The sequence below is a fragment of the Hemicordylus capensis genome, chromosome 2 (genome assembly GCF_027244095.1).
Source record: "Hemicordylus capensis ecotype Gifberg chromosome 2, rHemCap1.1.pri, whole genome shotgun sequence".
Taxonomy (NCBI): domain Eukaryota; kingdom Metazoa; phylum Chordata; class Lepidosauria; order Squamata; family Cordylidae; genus Hemicordylus; species Hemicordylus capensis.
In genome coordinates this window covers 227,497,847-227,513,821 of record NC_069658.1, presented here as the reverse complement: position 1 = coordinate 227,513,821, position 15,975 = coordinate 227,497,847, and the positions used below count along the sequence as shown (strand labels likewise).

Below are 15,975 nucleotides of genomic sequence, written 5' to 3'. Positions count from 1 at the left end.
CATTAAATCAGGATGGTGAAATACACATTTCAGCAAAGGTATCACAAAGGCATTATGGTGTAGTGGTTAAAATGTTGAACTAAGCTGAAGAGGCCTGAGTTTCCCAGCAGGGCACCCAGTGAACACGATGAAATCCTGATTGTGACCCCACCCACCCACCCACCCACCCACCCACTGCTCCTGTGTTGTGGCTGGCTTGAGAATCTGGAGGGTGACAGCTAGGCCTTTGCCTGCCACATCCACCCATGTCTTGGTAACACAGAACAGTCTAGGTTTCTTCTTCTTCCCTCAAAAGAACACATTAAGTGGGGGTTGATCAGTGATTGGAGACTAGATTTCCATCCCAGGCTCTGACCAATTTTCTCTCTTCATACCAGCAGAAGACAGTGGGGAGAGGAACAAGGAGGGAATTTGCAATGGAGGATTGTTGGTTGATGCCAGCTTGGAAAAGAGAGGGAAACAGAGAATGAACGCTGAAGCAAAATAAAAGAACAGGAAAGGATCTTATGTTTCTCATCATGGAGAAATTCATGAACCAAGCTTTCAACCTCAATGGGAAATGCACATAAGAGAGAAACCATATGAATGCTTGGAGTGCAGAAAGAGCTTTAGTGAGAGCAAACACTTGCTATACATCAAAGAATCCATACTGGAGAGAAACCATATCAATGTTTGGAGTGTGGAAAGAGTTTCAGTTAGAGAGAAAAACTTACTAGCCATCAAAGGACCCATACTGGGGGGAAACCATATAAATGTTTGGAGTGTGGAAAGAGCTTCAGTAAGAGTGGAAATCTTACTAGCCATCAAAGAATCCATACTGGAGAGAAACCATATAAATGCTTGGAGTGTGGAAAGAGTTTCAGCTGGAGCGGAGAACTTACTAGACATCAAAGAACACATACAGTGGGTATAGGAAAGAATCACCCCCTTTGATAGACCTTAAATTCTGGTTCCCTTACATCCTAAAATGAAAACACAAAGAAAATTCCCTTCACCAGCTGTACGTATCCAATGCAACCTATAACATCCAACTGAAAAACATCACAATTACAGTCCAGAAAAAGTGTCAGAAATAAAAAACAAGAATTACTGAGATTGAAAAAGGATCACCCCCCAATGTCAATATTTTGTTGAACCACCTTTTGCTTTAATAACAGCCTTGAGTCTGTTGGGATACTTCTCTATCAACCTTGCACATCTAGATGGAACAATATTTGCCCACTCCTCCATACAGAACTGTTCAAGTTCTGTCAAATAACAAGAGAAAAATGCCCCACTAGGAAAGAATGAAACATCTCCTCTCTACTTGCTAGTCTTTCACTCAAGGATGCAGTCTCCTCTGGCTAATTTCATTTGGGAGTGGGGACATTGTGGCAAAGTTACAAGCAATAGCATGTTATTTTATGTGTAGTTTAGCCCAAAGAGAGATGAGAAATAGTCTCTCAGACTGAATGTGAGCCAACCTAGTTATGTAGACTTTATCTTTCAGTTGCCCTTTCCATGCTGTTTGTATAGCACTAAAGCTACAGTTCCACATTTGTCCTACACGTTCAACTTTGTAAAAAGAGGAAAGTGCTGAACAGATTGAAAAGAAGATCCTGTTGATAATATATGGAATGTGTGGTGGGAGGGGAGTTTTTTAATACTGTGGTACCCCAAGCAGTGTTTGCACTTAATTGGCCTGGTTTTGATTTGTTAATCTTCTTAAATGGTTTTCCATTCCAGTTCCTTCAAAATAGAATAATCCCATTCATCTAGTGACTCTGACACACAAAGATTTGTATCTTAAGGTTTCCTTTCTCTGGAGGAAGAAGTCTTCTGTGGAGGAAGGATTCCCTCCTCTGGATGAAGATTCCTTCCCTTGGAGGTAGAAAACTTTAGGATACTAACTTTTAGGATACTAAAACATTAGGATACTAGTACTGAGGTTTAAAGCCAGCATGGTGTAGTGGTTAGAGTGCTGGACTAGGACGGGGAGACCGGAGTTCAGCTCCCCATTCAGCCATGATACTTGCTGGGTGACTCTGAGCCAGTCACTTCTCTCTCACCCTAACCTACTTCATAGGGTTGTTGTGAGGAGAAACTTAACTGCATCGCTCTGGGCTCCTTGGAAGAGTGGAATATAAATGTAAATAAAATAAATAAATAAATAAACAGACATCTATGAAGCAACCAGACATAATGCAGAATTCAGGATTTGGTTCCCTAAAATGTTAAGAATCTCCTTATTTAAGATGGAATTCACAGAAAACACAAGTCAACTGATTTGTTTTTTCTGAGAAGCTCTAGATTTTCTTTGAATAATCAGCCAGGTACTGTGTCTTTAATTATTATTTTTTTAAGCTTCCTGCAGGGAATCTGACATATAAATTTCCTTTGCATGTGAATGTATTTTCAGGGAGGAGTGTGTAAGTGAGCCCTGACATTTTCATGTTGCTATTGGACAGAGGTTCTGTACTAATCCATGTTGGTGAAGGGATTCCTCTGTCAGCCTTTTTGTTTGGGACATAAATGGGAATTCCCGCTTCTTCTAATTGATCTAGTATAGGAATTGCTGTCTGATAGTTTCAGAAGGAGAGACTTCTCTCTCTAGTTGTTGCCCTTTTTATGTCGTGTTTTTGCTTTGTGTTGTATTCTATCCAGAAATATTTTGTTGTTGGGATATTTGTCCCAGGGGTTAGGTCCCTGTCGCTACAGGGATGATGTAGAGAGAGTGGGCAGGGGGAGAGGGGGAATTAAAAGGGAAGAAAAAGGATAAAATGGAGTCGTTGCTGAATAAACCTTTAGTTAAATCTACATAAGATGTATTTGTGCATTAGGGAAGCAGCTTTAAAACACTTTGTAGAAGTACTTAATAATGAGTAGTGCTGTTTGGGCCCTCATGCATTAAATAGGAACATGTAATATAATGAATCAGACCACTGGTCTATCTAGCTCAGTATGGTCTTCACAGACTGGCAGCAGCTTCTCCAAGGTTGCAGGCAGGAATCTCTCTCAGCCCTATCTTGGAGATGCTGCCAGGGAGGGAACTGGGAACCTTTTGCTCTTCCCAGAGCGGCTCCATCCCCTGAGGGGAATCTCTTACAGTGCTCACACTTCTCGTCTCCCATTCATATGCAACCAGGGTGGACCCTGCTTAGCTAAGGGGACAAGTCATGCTTGCTGCCATAAGACCACCTCTCCCGTGCATGTGTCACTGTGTGTGCGCGCATAGGGAGAAGGGGGGGCGCGCTCCAAATGGCCATTAGGTGCAGGCTCCAAAATTACATAGGTGCAGCTCTGCTTCTACGCACCCAGGAGGATCCCGAGTTTTATAAGCCGGAGAGAGGGCTCACATCCCGGAATTTGGCTCGGTCCCTGAGAGATGCTTGCAGGAGAATCAAGAGGGTTTGAAAACAAAAGAATCGGGGCTCCCCTTTGCAGCGGGATTAAAAGAGAACCACAGCAGAGCTGCTGCTGCTGCCGGCAGGAGAGTTAAGTTTTCTCTTTTCGTAGTACTCCTCCTCCACCCGTTCCCAGAGAGCCCTTTCTCTCTTCTTGCTGCAGTGCAAACCCCGCCCTCAACCACCGACCCCAGTTTGAACCCAGAAGAACGGTAGAGGTAGAAAAAGACAAGAGATGCACAGCAGCAACTTCCAATTCACCTTGGATCGCCGCGCATAGTGGTTCGTCCCTCAGAGACATTCCATTTCTTCACTCTGTCCTGCTGTGTCTCTCGGGGAGGAAGGGAATTGTGGGAAGGGGCAGGATCTCTTGCACAGCAAATGCCTCTCCCCGGTGCGTTTGGTGCATTTTCTTGGCGTTGAGCTGGAGGCCGATCCCTGAAGGAGCAAAAAATTACCACGTTCCTGCTTTCACACGGACGGAACTTCGTGGAAACCCCGTGAAAAAGGAGCCGAGACCTCCACGCTTGGGGCTGGGGGGCGGTGGGGAGTGACTCTGGTCTCCTCATCCCTGCGGGGGCTCTGGTGAGTCGCATGTGCATTTGTGGGGAGGGAACCAACGTGGTGGGAGTGCTACGGGGGAGGGCTGGTGGGGAACGCCAGGAGGGAGGGAGAAGACAAAGGCAACTGATGGGGATGGGGCTAGATCACTACTAGTGATCCTTTCTGCACTTCTTCAGCTCTTGTAACTCCAGACTCTCCAATCTGACTTCCAAAAATATGCAAGGTTACTTAGAGAGCAGGTAGCAAGCATGACTTGTCCCCTTCGCTAAGCAGGGTCTGCCCCATTGCATATGAAAGGGAGACTAGAAGTGTGAGCACCGTAAGATATTCCCCTCAGGATGGAGTCGCTCTGGGAAGAGCAGGTTTCAATCTCCCTCTCCGGCTTCTCCAAGATAGGACAAGATTTTTTTATTAAACCAACAAACTACCAAAGCATACAGTACGTTTCCAAAGCACAATTATATAAAAAGTGGTTGTTTGTACATCATATATACAAAGATTCACACGCAAGGATTTGGTAACCAACAGGGTTATAAAGTATATGCAGGCAGTACTGTAACTTCCCGGGTTGGGGGGCAGGATTTCAAGGCACATCAGGAGCCAGTGTGGTATAGTGGTTAGAGTGCTGGACTAGGACCGGGGAGACCCGAGTTCAAATCCCCATTCAGCCATGAAACTAGCTGGGTGACTCTGGGCCAGTCACTTCTCTCTCAGCCTAACCTACATCACAGGGTTGTTGTGAAGAGAAACTCAAGTATGTAGTACACCGCTCTGGGCTCTTTGGAGGAAGAGCGGGATATAAATGTAATCATCATCATCATCATCGCACAGACTGACTACAAACAGGGGGGATGATACACTGGAACATCTGCAAAAAATACAAGCTACCTGTAGCCAAAAATTGGTGGGACCATCAAATTGAAAAAGTGGTAGAAAATGAAGATGTAAAAATATTATGGGACTTCCAACTACAAACAGACAAACATCTGCCACACAATACACCAGATATAACTGTAGTTGAGAAGAAAGAAAAACAAGTTAAAATAATTGACATAGCAATACCAGGGGATAGCAGAATAGAAGAAAAAGAAATAGAAAAAATCACCAAATACAAATATCTACAAATTGAAATTGAAAGGCTGTGGCAGAAAAAGACCAAAATAATCCCAGTGGTAATTGGCGCCCTGGGTGCAGTTCCAAAAGACCTTGAAGAGCACCTCAACACCATAGGGGCCACAGAAATCACCATCAGCCAGTTACAAAAAGCAGCTTTACTGGGAACAGCCTATATCCTGCGACGATATCTATAACAACTGACAATAAAATTCAGCCATCCCAGGTCCTTGGGAAGGACTCGATGTCTGGGTAAAACAAACCAGTCGATAACACCTGTCTGACTGTGTAAACAAGAAATAATAATAATAATAATTCCGGGGGGGGGGTATGTCTATCGTCCATTTCCACAATTTGTCCCATTGCTGTTTAGAAGAGATACACTTGTCTTTCTGCACATAACCATGCAGACTTTTCCAGAAGAAATTTACTGTCTTATCCATGTGAACCTCTTGGTCATGTCTTCCCTCCAAGATAGGGCTGAGAGAGATTCCTGCCTGCAACCTTGGAGATGCCACTGCCGGTCTGTGAAGACAATACTGAGCTAGATAGACCCATGGTCTGGCAGCATATGGCATGTTCCTGTGTTCTCCACCGCTGCCCCCTACTACTTCACCCCACAGCAAGATGCTGTGCACTGTTAACCCATCCAAGATCTGGAGGAGGGCTTTCTTTCCCTCTCTTTTCAGCAAAGCAAAGTGCTCCCTTAGAATGATATTCAATGCAGTTTCAAACTGATTTCCCCACAGGAGTTCTGAACAGGGCAAGTAAAGAAAGTCTCTGAAGCTGCTGAGTGAGTCAGATCTTTGGTCAACCTGGCTCCCATTGTCTACATATGACTGGTAGCGGTTTTCTAGGGTAGAAAGCAGGAATCTTCCCCCCCCCCCGCCCTCCTTTCTCCAGCACATGTGGACCCTGGAACTTCCTGAAACCAGGAACCTCCCAAAATGGAGAGATAAAAAGCAGGGGGAGGTTTGGGTGAAGAGTCTTGTGGAAGGAAAAGTATGAAGTAGATACAATCATGGTGGGAAGATTCAAGAGAAAGCCGGGGCGGGGGGGGGAGGGCAGGGAGTCACCAGAGACAGGTCAAAGGGAAAGGTGTTGCACTGATGCCAGGGGGAAGAAATTGCTCTTCACCTTGGTCCTCCTCACAGCCTCTCTCTGAAGGCCTGTGACTCACTCCTTGCTCTCCTCATCCTTGCCCTATCCCCTTTGTATAGGTTCCTGCACAAGCAGCACAATCCCAGCCTCTCCTAAACGAGCCCCACCCCTCTTTATTAAACCCCATAATCACTGACATGCCTCTGCTGTGCCTACCCTGTTTGCTCCTGTTTCCCCTCCCTCTCTCAGCCCCTCCCATCAGTTCGAGGCACATTGCTGACATCATCACGATGCGCCTCGCCCTCCCCTTCACGACCCAGTCTCCTCTTCTTGGGAGCTTTCAGGCCGGCCAGACTGCCAGCTAGGGTTGCCAACTGTCCCTCATTACGCGGAACGTTCTTCATTTCAGGGTTGAAAAGTTGGTCCCTGTAGGGGCAGCATTTGTCCCTCATTTTGGTGGTGGGGCAAGCAGCTTCTTATTTTGAGAAGTTTTTGGTTGAAAAGTGGTATAACTTGAAAATGTTCCAAATAATCACAATGCTGGCATTATTCAATAGCATATAATTCAATTACATATATGTCAATGATACTCAGGTTCTTGATTACCACTGCATGCGCCTCCTGGTCCCCACCAGCCAGCCCCCGCCCCCAAACTTGTGTGCCTTATTCTGGCAATGAAATGTTGGCAACCCTGCTGCCAGGCCCATGCTGCTCTCTTGTCAGGTCGGGGAGCTTGACCGCCATTTTCCCTGGTGGGCTGGGGTTTCCATCCGGTGCTCCATCGCGACGGAGGCCCAGGCAAGGCTGGCGGGTGTTCCTGCTGAACAAGAACCATTATGCCTTCTGCAAGGGTGAACATGTTTCCTTCCTCTCTTCCAGGGCCAGGTGAGCTTTGAGGAGGTGGCCGTGCATTTCATAGAAGAGGAGTGGGCTCTGCTGGATCTGGACCAGAGAACCCTGCACAGGGAAGTCATGCAGGAGAATAGGGGAGATGTGGCTTCTCTTGGTGAGGCTCCTTTCTTGAAAGGGGAGAGTAAAAAGCCTGGTTCAGATATGATGTTGTGTAGATGTCTGTGCACTCATTCATGTGTTTGTGTGACTGACTGAACCTGCATTCATGTCAAAAGTGTACCTGGGAACAGGCCCCTCAAATGCATGGGACAGAGAAGAAGGGTTCTGATGTACCTCTGTTCAACATAACGTATGCATGACTGTACTTGTGTACAGATCTGTACCAGGGTACCCAGTGCACTTATCCAAGTGTTCAACATAATGTGTGAATTATTTTTTTATTGGAGGTTTAGCAAGAGAGAGATTGGTCTGGTTCACTCAGTTGGCAAGAGTGCAGTACAGACATTGCCAAGGCATTGGGTTAGATCCACTTATGAACCAAAGAGCCCGTGCGGTATAATTATTTGTGTCAAACTGGAAGATTCAGTCTCAAATGTCCCTCAGCAATGAAGCTCCTTGGGTGACTCTGAACCAGTGATCTCTCAATCTGACCTGCCTCAGAGGGTTGTTTTGAGGGGAGAAAGGGTGGAACATAAATGGAATAAATAAAACTCAACCCTGAGGATGCTCTATCGGACAACCCCAAAGATATGACACGGCCTTATGTAGAGTTAGACCCTTCAGCCACCTCAATTAGTAGTCTCTACACTGCCTGGCAGCAGCTCTTCAGAGTTTAGAAGAGGGTTTTCCCAGTCCTACCTGGAGATGCTGCCAGAGACTGAAACGGGGACCTCGTGCATGTGAAGATGCTCGGCCACTGAGCTCAGGAGACTGGCAATCTGGAGGGAGAGAGATTTCAGCCTTCCAGAGCATCTTGGGAGAGGGAGATCCAGCATCTGTGCAGAGACGGGTCCTGCAGAAGGTTCCTCCTCTCAGCTATGTAATGGGAATCTTGCCTGGGTAAGAGATTGCCTGCTAATTCCTGTAAGTTGCCTGCTACCAGAGGAGAGTTCCCATTTGGACCCAGCATTTTTATTTATTTATTTATTTATTTTTACATTTCTATCCCACTCTTCCTCCAAGGAGCTCAGAGCAGTGTACATGATTATTTTTATACTTATAACAACCCTATGAGGTAGGTTAGGCTGAGAAATATGTGACTGGCCCAGAGTCACCCAGTGAGTTTCATGTTGAATGGGGATTTGAACTTGGCTCTTCCCAGTCATATTCCAACATTCTAACCACTATGCTATGCTGGCAATTAAAAAAAAAAATCTTGGCCAAGGCTATGAACTAGGGGTGTGTGTGTAAATCTCATGCTCCGATGTCCAAAAACATCTGTCAAAAACATAAGTTCCAACTGGTCTTCAGGTTCATGACCTATCCCCAATCTAAACGTCTCCAAGTGGAGGCAGAAATACTGTTTTGCTTATTCACATTCTTTTCCCTAGTGCAAGTCAGACTAGTCTCTTATCTGTAGCCTCGGTTAAAGTTGTACCGTCGAGTCGGTGTCAACTCCTGATGACCAAAGGGCCATGTGGTTTTCTTTGGTAGAATACAGGAGGGGTTTATCATTGCCATCTCCTGCACAATATGAGATTATGCCTTTCAGCATCTTTCTATATTGCTGCTCCCTGATAAAGGTGAACTCATTTATTTAGCAGCCCAGAGCTCAGGAGTTCTGGGCTGCAGTGGGCTATGCCGATCGGGTGTCCGCACTAAGTTCGGCATCAATATGGCGGTCTCCGGGGGCCACCAGGTTGCCTAAGGAGGGGTGAACCTGGTAAAGGTGTTTCCCATAGTCTTGGAAACAAAGCAGCGGGGATTCGAACTAGCAACCTCTTGCTCACTAGGCAATTTACTTCCCCACTGCGCCATTAGGTGGCTGCATAGCCTTGGTACTTGAACAGAAAAACTGATGCTCAGTTCATAGACACAAAAGTCATGCTTTCCAGCTTGCAAGATGCTATGGGACAAGAAATGGCTCCTCTCGTGTCAACGCAGGAAGACCAGGCTACGCATAGTGTAGTGGTTAGAGTGTTGGAATAGGACCAAGAAGACCCAAGTTTGAATCCCCTTTCAACTATGAAACTCACTGGGTGACTCTGGGCCAGTCATGTATCGCTCCGCCCAACCTACCTCACAGGGTTGTTATGAGGATAAAAATAAACATGTGCACCACTCTGAGCCCCTTGGAGGAAGAGCGGGATAGAAATGTAATACATAAATAAATAAAATAATCCAGATTTGCATTAAACCATAACACTCCCTGAGTGCAGGACTTGGAGAGGATGAAATAAATATGCAAAGTAAGGTGAAGATGCCAATCATAAGGCATATATCTGGCAATCTGAAAGAGATTAAAAAACAAAACATACACACACACACCTTGCTCGTGAATAAGTAAAACAATATTTCCACTTGCAACTGGTTGCATTTTCAAACAGCCAGCAACATTTTCAAACAGCCAGCCTCATGGCTGTGCTGTCTAAAGACTTTAAAAAATAAATAAATAAAAGTTACTTTTAGAAAAGCAAGATGGAACTAGTCTTTCTAGAAGACTAGAAATGTTTCTGAGAAGCCTGGATACTTTAAGAGCCAATTTTTAATGCATACCGGAGCTGAGAAGGAAAAAGAGAGTTTTTCAAGCCTTGATTGGTTATTGTTTGTTTAATTTCAAAGAAGATCTGTCTTAATTTATGCATTTATTTTAAAGCAAACCTTTTTTGTAATGGCAAGTTGTTCTCTTTTATGCAAGTCTTTTCCAATGTAAAATTGTTTTTCTCTTCCTTGAAGAGCCTATGCTACCAAACCTCTGTCTCATAAAATTTATATTAGATTTTGTTAGATAATGAAGAGTATGTAGAAAAGAAGAACAGAACCCCCGTCTATAATTTGCCCAAATTAGGCATAGGCATAGTCGTTATTTTGGTCTTTGACCAGCATAAGAACAAAATAGACAAAAACAGTTCAAATAATCTACTGTAGATTATTTGAACTGTTTTTGTCTATTTTGCTCTTATGCTGGATCTACTCCTACAAAATAATAAAAAGTCTCAATAAAATTACTTAGTATAATAAATAGAAGAAGCTAGAAGTTAAAACGATGAACATAAAACTATACATAAAGGCTAATCAACACTAATATCAGAATGACCTGAGTATAAAGGTAGCAAGAAAGCAAAATTATGTAAAAATACAGAGCACTGTTAAATCTCATACCATATTGTATTCTATACTACGTATGGCAGCAACATATCCAGTGAGTGGAGGTAACATACATATAGGTGTTAGAATATTTAGTTCTTATTGAGCTCTAAATGAATTTTGCTAGCTATAAGGCAGAACCTAGCCACATTACAGGATCTAGAGGAAATTTAGGTAAAAGGAATCAGTACAGCCCGGATATGAGCTAATATCTGAAGAGATGAGCTTATGCCAAATATCACGGTAATACTGACAGTACAAGAGTACATGAGCCATTGTTTCAATCTCAACAGCCACAGGGGCAAATACGCTCTCCATATGGAATTATTTGATATCTCCCTTCCATCACAGCTTTGCACAAGGCATTGCATCGGGCCAATGTCAGAGCTCTGCAGTACTTTGGGACTGTTAGCTGGTTCAAATAGTTGGCTGGGGTAAAGCTCAAAATTTGATTGCCCAAAAAGACACCAACCGGAATGGAGCTCTGATCAATTTGCCGCTTCATATCGTATATCATATCATATCATAAATTATTTCCCCTATTTTGAATCTGGCGTTTTCGTAACCCAGAGTTAGCAGTGTGGTGGGAGAAAAATCGTAATAATATAGCCTTTCTTCCACCCCTTTTTTACACCAATGGCACTAAACCAATGGGATGGAAAATCAGCTTAAGCCGTAATTCAATAATAATAATCCAAGCCCTAGCCTCTATGTTGAGCAACCCTGCTTCCAGCCATAGAACAGCCCTAGGAATGCACCTGAGGACCTGAAATATATTTTTCAGAAAATTAGATTGAACCATTTCTAATTTATATTAATAATAATAATAATAATAATAATAATAATAATAATTCAATTTCTATACTGCCCTTCCAAAAATGGCACAGGGCGGTTTACAAAGAGAAATAACAAACAAATAAGATGGCTCCCTGTCCCCAAAGGGCTCACAATCTAAAAAGAAACATAAGACACACACCAGCAAGAGTCACTGGAAGTACTGTGCTGGGGGTAGATAGGGCCAGTCACTCTCCCCCTGCTAAATAAAGAGAATCACCACGGTAAAAGGTGCCTCTTTGCCCAGTTAGCAGGGGTAACTGGGATAACTGGGTATAGAGTATATGCCCAGCTGCACTCCATTCAAGAGCTGTACATGGACTTTGGCCTCAAAGAGTTTAATAGCCGCAGGGATAAAACGGGCACCCCTGGAGTAGTAATAAGATTGAATTGCCTGTGCGCTCTTCTTAGCATTCTGGCTAACCTATTCTCTATGCGCAGATCTGCAGCCAGAGACCTGAAATATTACACCAAAGTACTTGAGTTGTTTTACTTGTTCCAACTAGACCTGGGTATTATTATGGTACTGGCAGGGTGTTTATTTCAAGATAAGAGGTGGTAATTGGGATAAAACAAGTTCCCGGCAGCTTTGGCCCCTTTTCTTGAAAGAATCTCATCTTGACAAGATAAAACAATCAAGAGGGAGCTTTTGTGTTTCTAGATGCTGAGAAAGCATTTGATAGAGTTAAACACCTATACTTATTACAGACTTTAGAAGCATTTGGACTTGGAGAGAATTTCACTGATTTGATAAAACATGTATTAAAAATCTTTAGTCAGGAGGATCTTGGCAGATGGTATATTGTCAAATGAATTTCATTTGGAAAGAGGAACAAGGCAAGGTTGCCCACTCTACGTTATTATTTGCATTAGTTATGGAACCTCTTGCTAAATCTATCAGATGAGGAGAGGATTACAAGAATAAAACTGGGTCATAAAGAACTTAAGATTTCATTGTACGCAGATGATGTGGTCTTAAATTTGTCTAACAGAAGAATATCTTTCCCTGTGTTGTTTAAAAAGTTAGTGTATTTTTGATCTGTGTCTGTCTATAGACTGAATTACACGAAATCAGAATGGCTAAGTCCATATTTCGGCAAGGGTTTCCAGCCTATGTCAGAAGGCCATTCCGGTGTAGTGGTTTAGTTGATGGGCTGAGGCTGAAGCGACCCAAGCTGAAAACCCTGTTAGGCCACAAAACTCCCTGGGTGACTCGGGGCCGATCACTTCTGTCTCAGCCTAATCTACCTAACAGGCTTGTTGTATAGCCATGTAGATCAATCTGGGCTGTTTGGATGAAGAGTGGGGTACAAGGGTAACAAATAAATAAGCAATCAAGAAGAAAGCTGGGCTCTGCTGATTTGGAAATGTGACATATATACAATAATAATGAAACTTTGAAAAAGTCTATTTTATTATATTAGTTGGGGCTTACTCATGGGGGCTATGAAATCCAGAGTGACACCAAAGAAGGCGGCCTCAGAGCCAGTGCTGAAACGCCCCCAAGATAACTACCCTGAGGGACTTTAATACTGCCCTATGGCTACCTCTGTCAACCCAGGGAGGGAGATGGTTAGGCACCAAGAGAGCAAGGTATGCAAATACCAAGTACAGACACTGCAAACTGAGGAATATCCCAGTGGGGTACCCAGTGAACAAGATGAAATCCTGATTGTGATGCCCTACCCACCCACCCACTGAGCCTGGGTTGCGGCTGGCTTGAGAATCTGGATGGTGACAGCTAGGACTCTGCCCGCCACATCCACCCATGTCTAAGTAACACAGACCAGTCTGGCTTTCTTGTTCTTCCGTCAAAAGAACACATTAAGTTGGGGTTGAGCAGTGATTGGAGGCTCCATTTCCATCCCAGGCTCTAACTATTCTCTCTCTTCATTCCAGCAGATGACAGTGAGGAGAGGATTGAGGGAGGTGCTAACTGGAAAAAGAGGGAAAGACAGAGAATGAAAACAGAAGCAAAAGAGAAGAACAGGAATGGATCTTCTGTTTCTCATCATGGAGAAGTCCATAAAATGGGAATCCAAAAAATAAGGCAGAAAGAAACAGAAAGGAGAATATGCCCTCTGAAAAGGAAAATCTCTTGTTCTGAATCAAGCTTTGAACCTCAGTGGGAAATGCACATAGCGGAGAAACCATATAAATGCTTGGAGTGTGGAAAGAGCTTCAGTCAGAGCGGAAATCTTACTATCCATCAAAGAACCCATACTGGAGAGAAACCATATAAATGCTTGGAGTGTGGAAAGAGCTTCAGTCAGAGTGGAACCTTTACTAGCCATCAAAGAACCCATTCTGGAGAGAAACCATATAAATGCTTGGAGTGTGGAATGGGCTTCAGTCAAAGTGGAAATCTTACTAGCCATCAAAGAACCCATACTGGAGAGAAACCATATAAATGCTTGGAGTGTGGAATGAGCTTCAGTGCCAACAGAAGCCTTACTGACCATCAAAGAATGCATACTGGAGAGAAACCATATGAATGCTTGGAGTGCGGAATGAGCTTCATTGCCAACACAAGCCTTACTAGGCATCAAAAAGCCCATACTGGAGAGAAACCTTATAAATGCTTGGAGTGTGGAAAGAGCTTCAGTGAGAGTGGAACACTTACTAGCCATCAAAGAGCCCACACAGGAGAGAAACCATATAAATGCTTGGAGTGTGGAAAGAGCTTCAGTCAAATTGGAAAACTTACTAGCCATCAAAGAGCCCACACTGGAGAGAAACCATATAAATGCTTGGAGTGTGGAAAGAGTTTCAGTCAGAGCGGACATCTTACTAGCCATCAAAGAGCCCACACTGGAGAGAAACCATATCAGTGCTTGGAGTGTGGAAAGAGCTTCAGTCAGAGTGGAATGCTTATTATCCATCAAAAAGCCCACACTGGAGAGAAACCGTATGAATGCTTGGAGTGTGGAAAGAGCTTCAGCGAGAACAGAAAACTGAATAGCCATCGAAGAGCCCATACTGGAGAGAAACCATATACATGCCTGGTTTGTGGAAAGAGCTTCAGTCAGAGCGGAACACTTAATAGGCATCAAAAAATCCATACAGGGGAGAAACCATATAAATGCTTGGAGTGTGGAAAGAGCTTCAGTGAGAGTGGAAAGCTTACTAGGCATCAAAGAATCCATACTGGAGAGAGACCATATAGATTCTTGGCGCGTGGTTCACATAAAGTAATCCACTCTGGTGATTCATGTTGATTAAGGAAAAGAGTTGCACTAATGTCCTGTGGCAGAAACAGGAAAGGATCCCATAGACCTGAATTATGTACATTTATATTTTTGTGTGAACTTTTGCACAGGATATCTTTAATATAGGAGCCTTGCTTGTAAAACATAGTGCTTCGTTGCACAGTTAATCTTCAGCTCTGGAAAACTCCTATGGCCTCTTTCTCTTCTAGAGAAGCACAGAGCAGTAACTTTATCGACTGACCTTTATCCACACATTTAGTTGGATGTTTCTTGGATCAACAGTTCAATATAAATGCAAAGGGATGCACACTGGGGCAAAAACCCCACCTCCAGATATACACTGATGGGGTCTGAGCTGTTGATGTGCATCTTGGGGTTGTGGCAGACAGCTCTTGAAAGTTTCCACTCGGTGTGCGGAACTGTGAAAAAGGCATATTTCATGTTGAGGATTATTAGGAAGGGGATTGAAAAACCTCCAGACATTATAATCTCTAGTTTGCCGTGATCAAAGCTGAATAATGGGATCCTAAGCCACCTAATGGCTCAGGCCATCAAGCTAGAGGTTGCCAGTTTGAATCCCTGCTGGTACGCCTATATCAGGCAGCAGTAATATAGGAAGATGCTGAAAGGCATCATCTCATACTGTGCAGAGATGGTAATGATAAACTCCTCCTGTATTCTACCAAAGACAACCACAGGGCTCTGTAGTTGCCAGGAGTTGAAATCAACTTGACGGCACACTTTACCTTAACCTTACACAGAGCAAAAGGTTAGGGTAACAATACGATGCTGTCCTCTTTCAGTTGATCGATCTTTGGAGGACATGCTTGCCCATTTTTTATTTCGTTATACATTTATTGAATTGCTTTTGGGTTGTCCTGTCTGTTCTGGAGCTGTGACCCAGGACCATCCTGGTGCTCTCGCCTCCTTGGCCCCCGTTTGGCCTCAGAATTAGCATAGGGAGAGGGGAGCTTACTGCCACCTCTACCCCCTACTCCTCCCTATAACAGCCACTGCTTCTTAGAACTCAACTCATGGGGCCACTCAGTAACAGCCAGCCCTCATCTGCTGCTGGCCGTAATAATCCCACAGTTGCTGTGCGGGGCGGAGCCACAACACAGTGATTTGCTCCAGCCCCATAAGAGCTGCAAGGCTTGTGGCCCTAACTCCACTGTTGCCTCTTCTAACTGGGGCTGGCTTAGAACCCGTTCATGCACATCCCTATTAAGAAGCGGGCTGAAATAACTATGGAAATTATAATCTCCAGCTTGTTGTGATCAAAGCAGAATAATGAGTTCCTAATAGAGTCGACACCAACTTGACGGCACTTAATAAATCAATCAATATCTGTGGAAATGTGAAACTGAAGGGACTCATGAGAATCTTAGGCGCATTCCTCCTTTGCCTCTCTCTTCTCTCCTGGAGTTCTTTCCCAAGATGCTTTTCCTCTTAGGAACTAGTGATTGCTGGCTATGTCTATCCTGCTAGAGAGGGGGACATAAGTGATGGCGTTGTTGCACTTGTAGCTTTCCCTCTGTTATTATCCTTCCCTTATCCCAACTGCCCAGTGATTAGGCTCCTGTGGCATTTCCTTCTACCTTGGTAATATTTGG

The 15,975-nt window shown here is 44.0% G+C and overlaps 1 pseudogene; it reads left to right on the top strand.

The window, feature by feature from the left end:
• Positions 1-15,229, top strand: part of LOC128343800 (zinc finger protein 91-like) — a 36,864-nt pseudogene extending 21,635 nt beyond the window's left edge.
• The last annotated feature ends 746 nt before the right edge of the window (positions 15,230-15,975 follow it).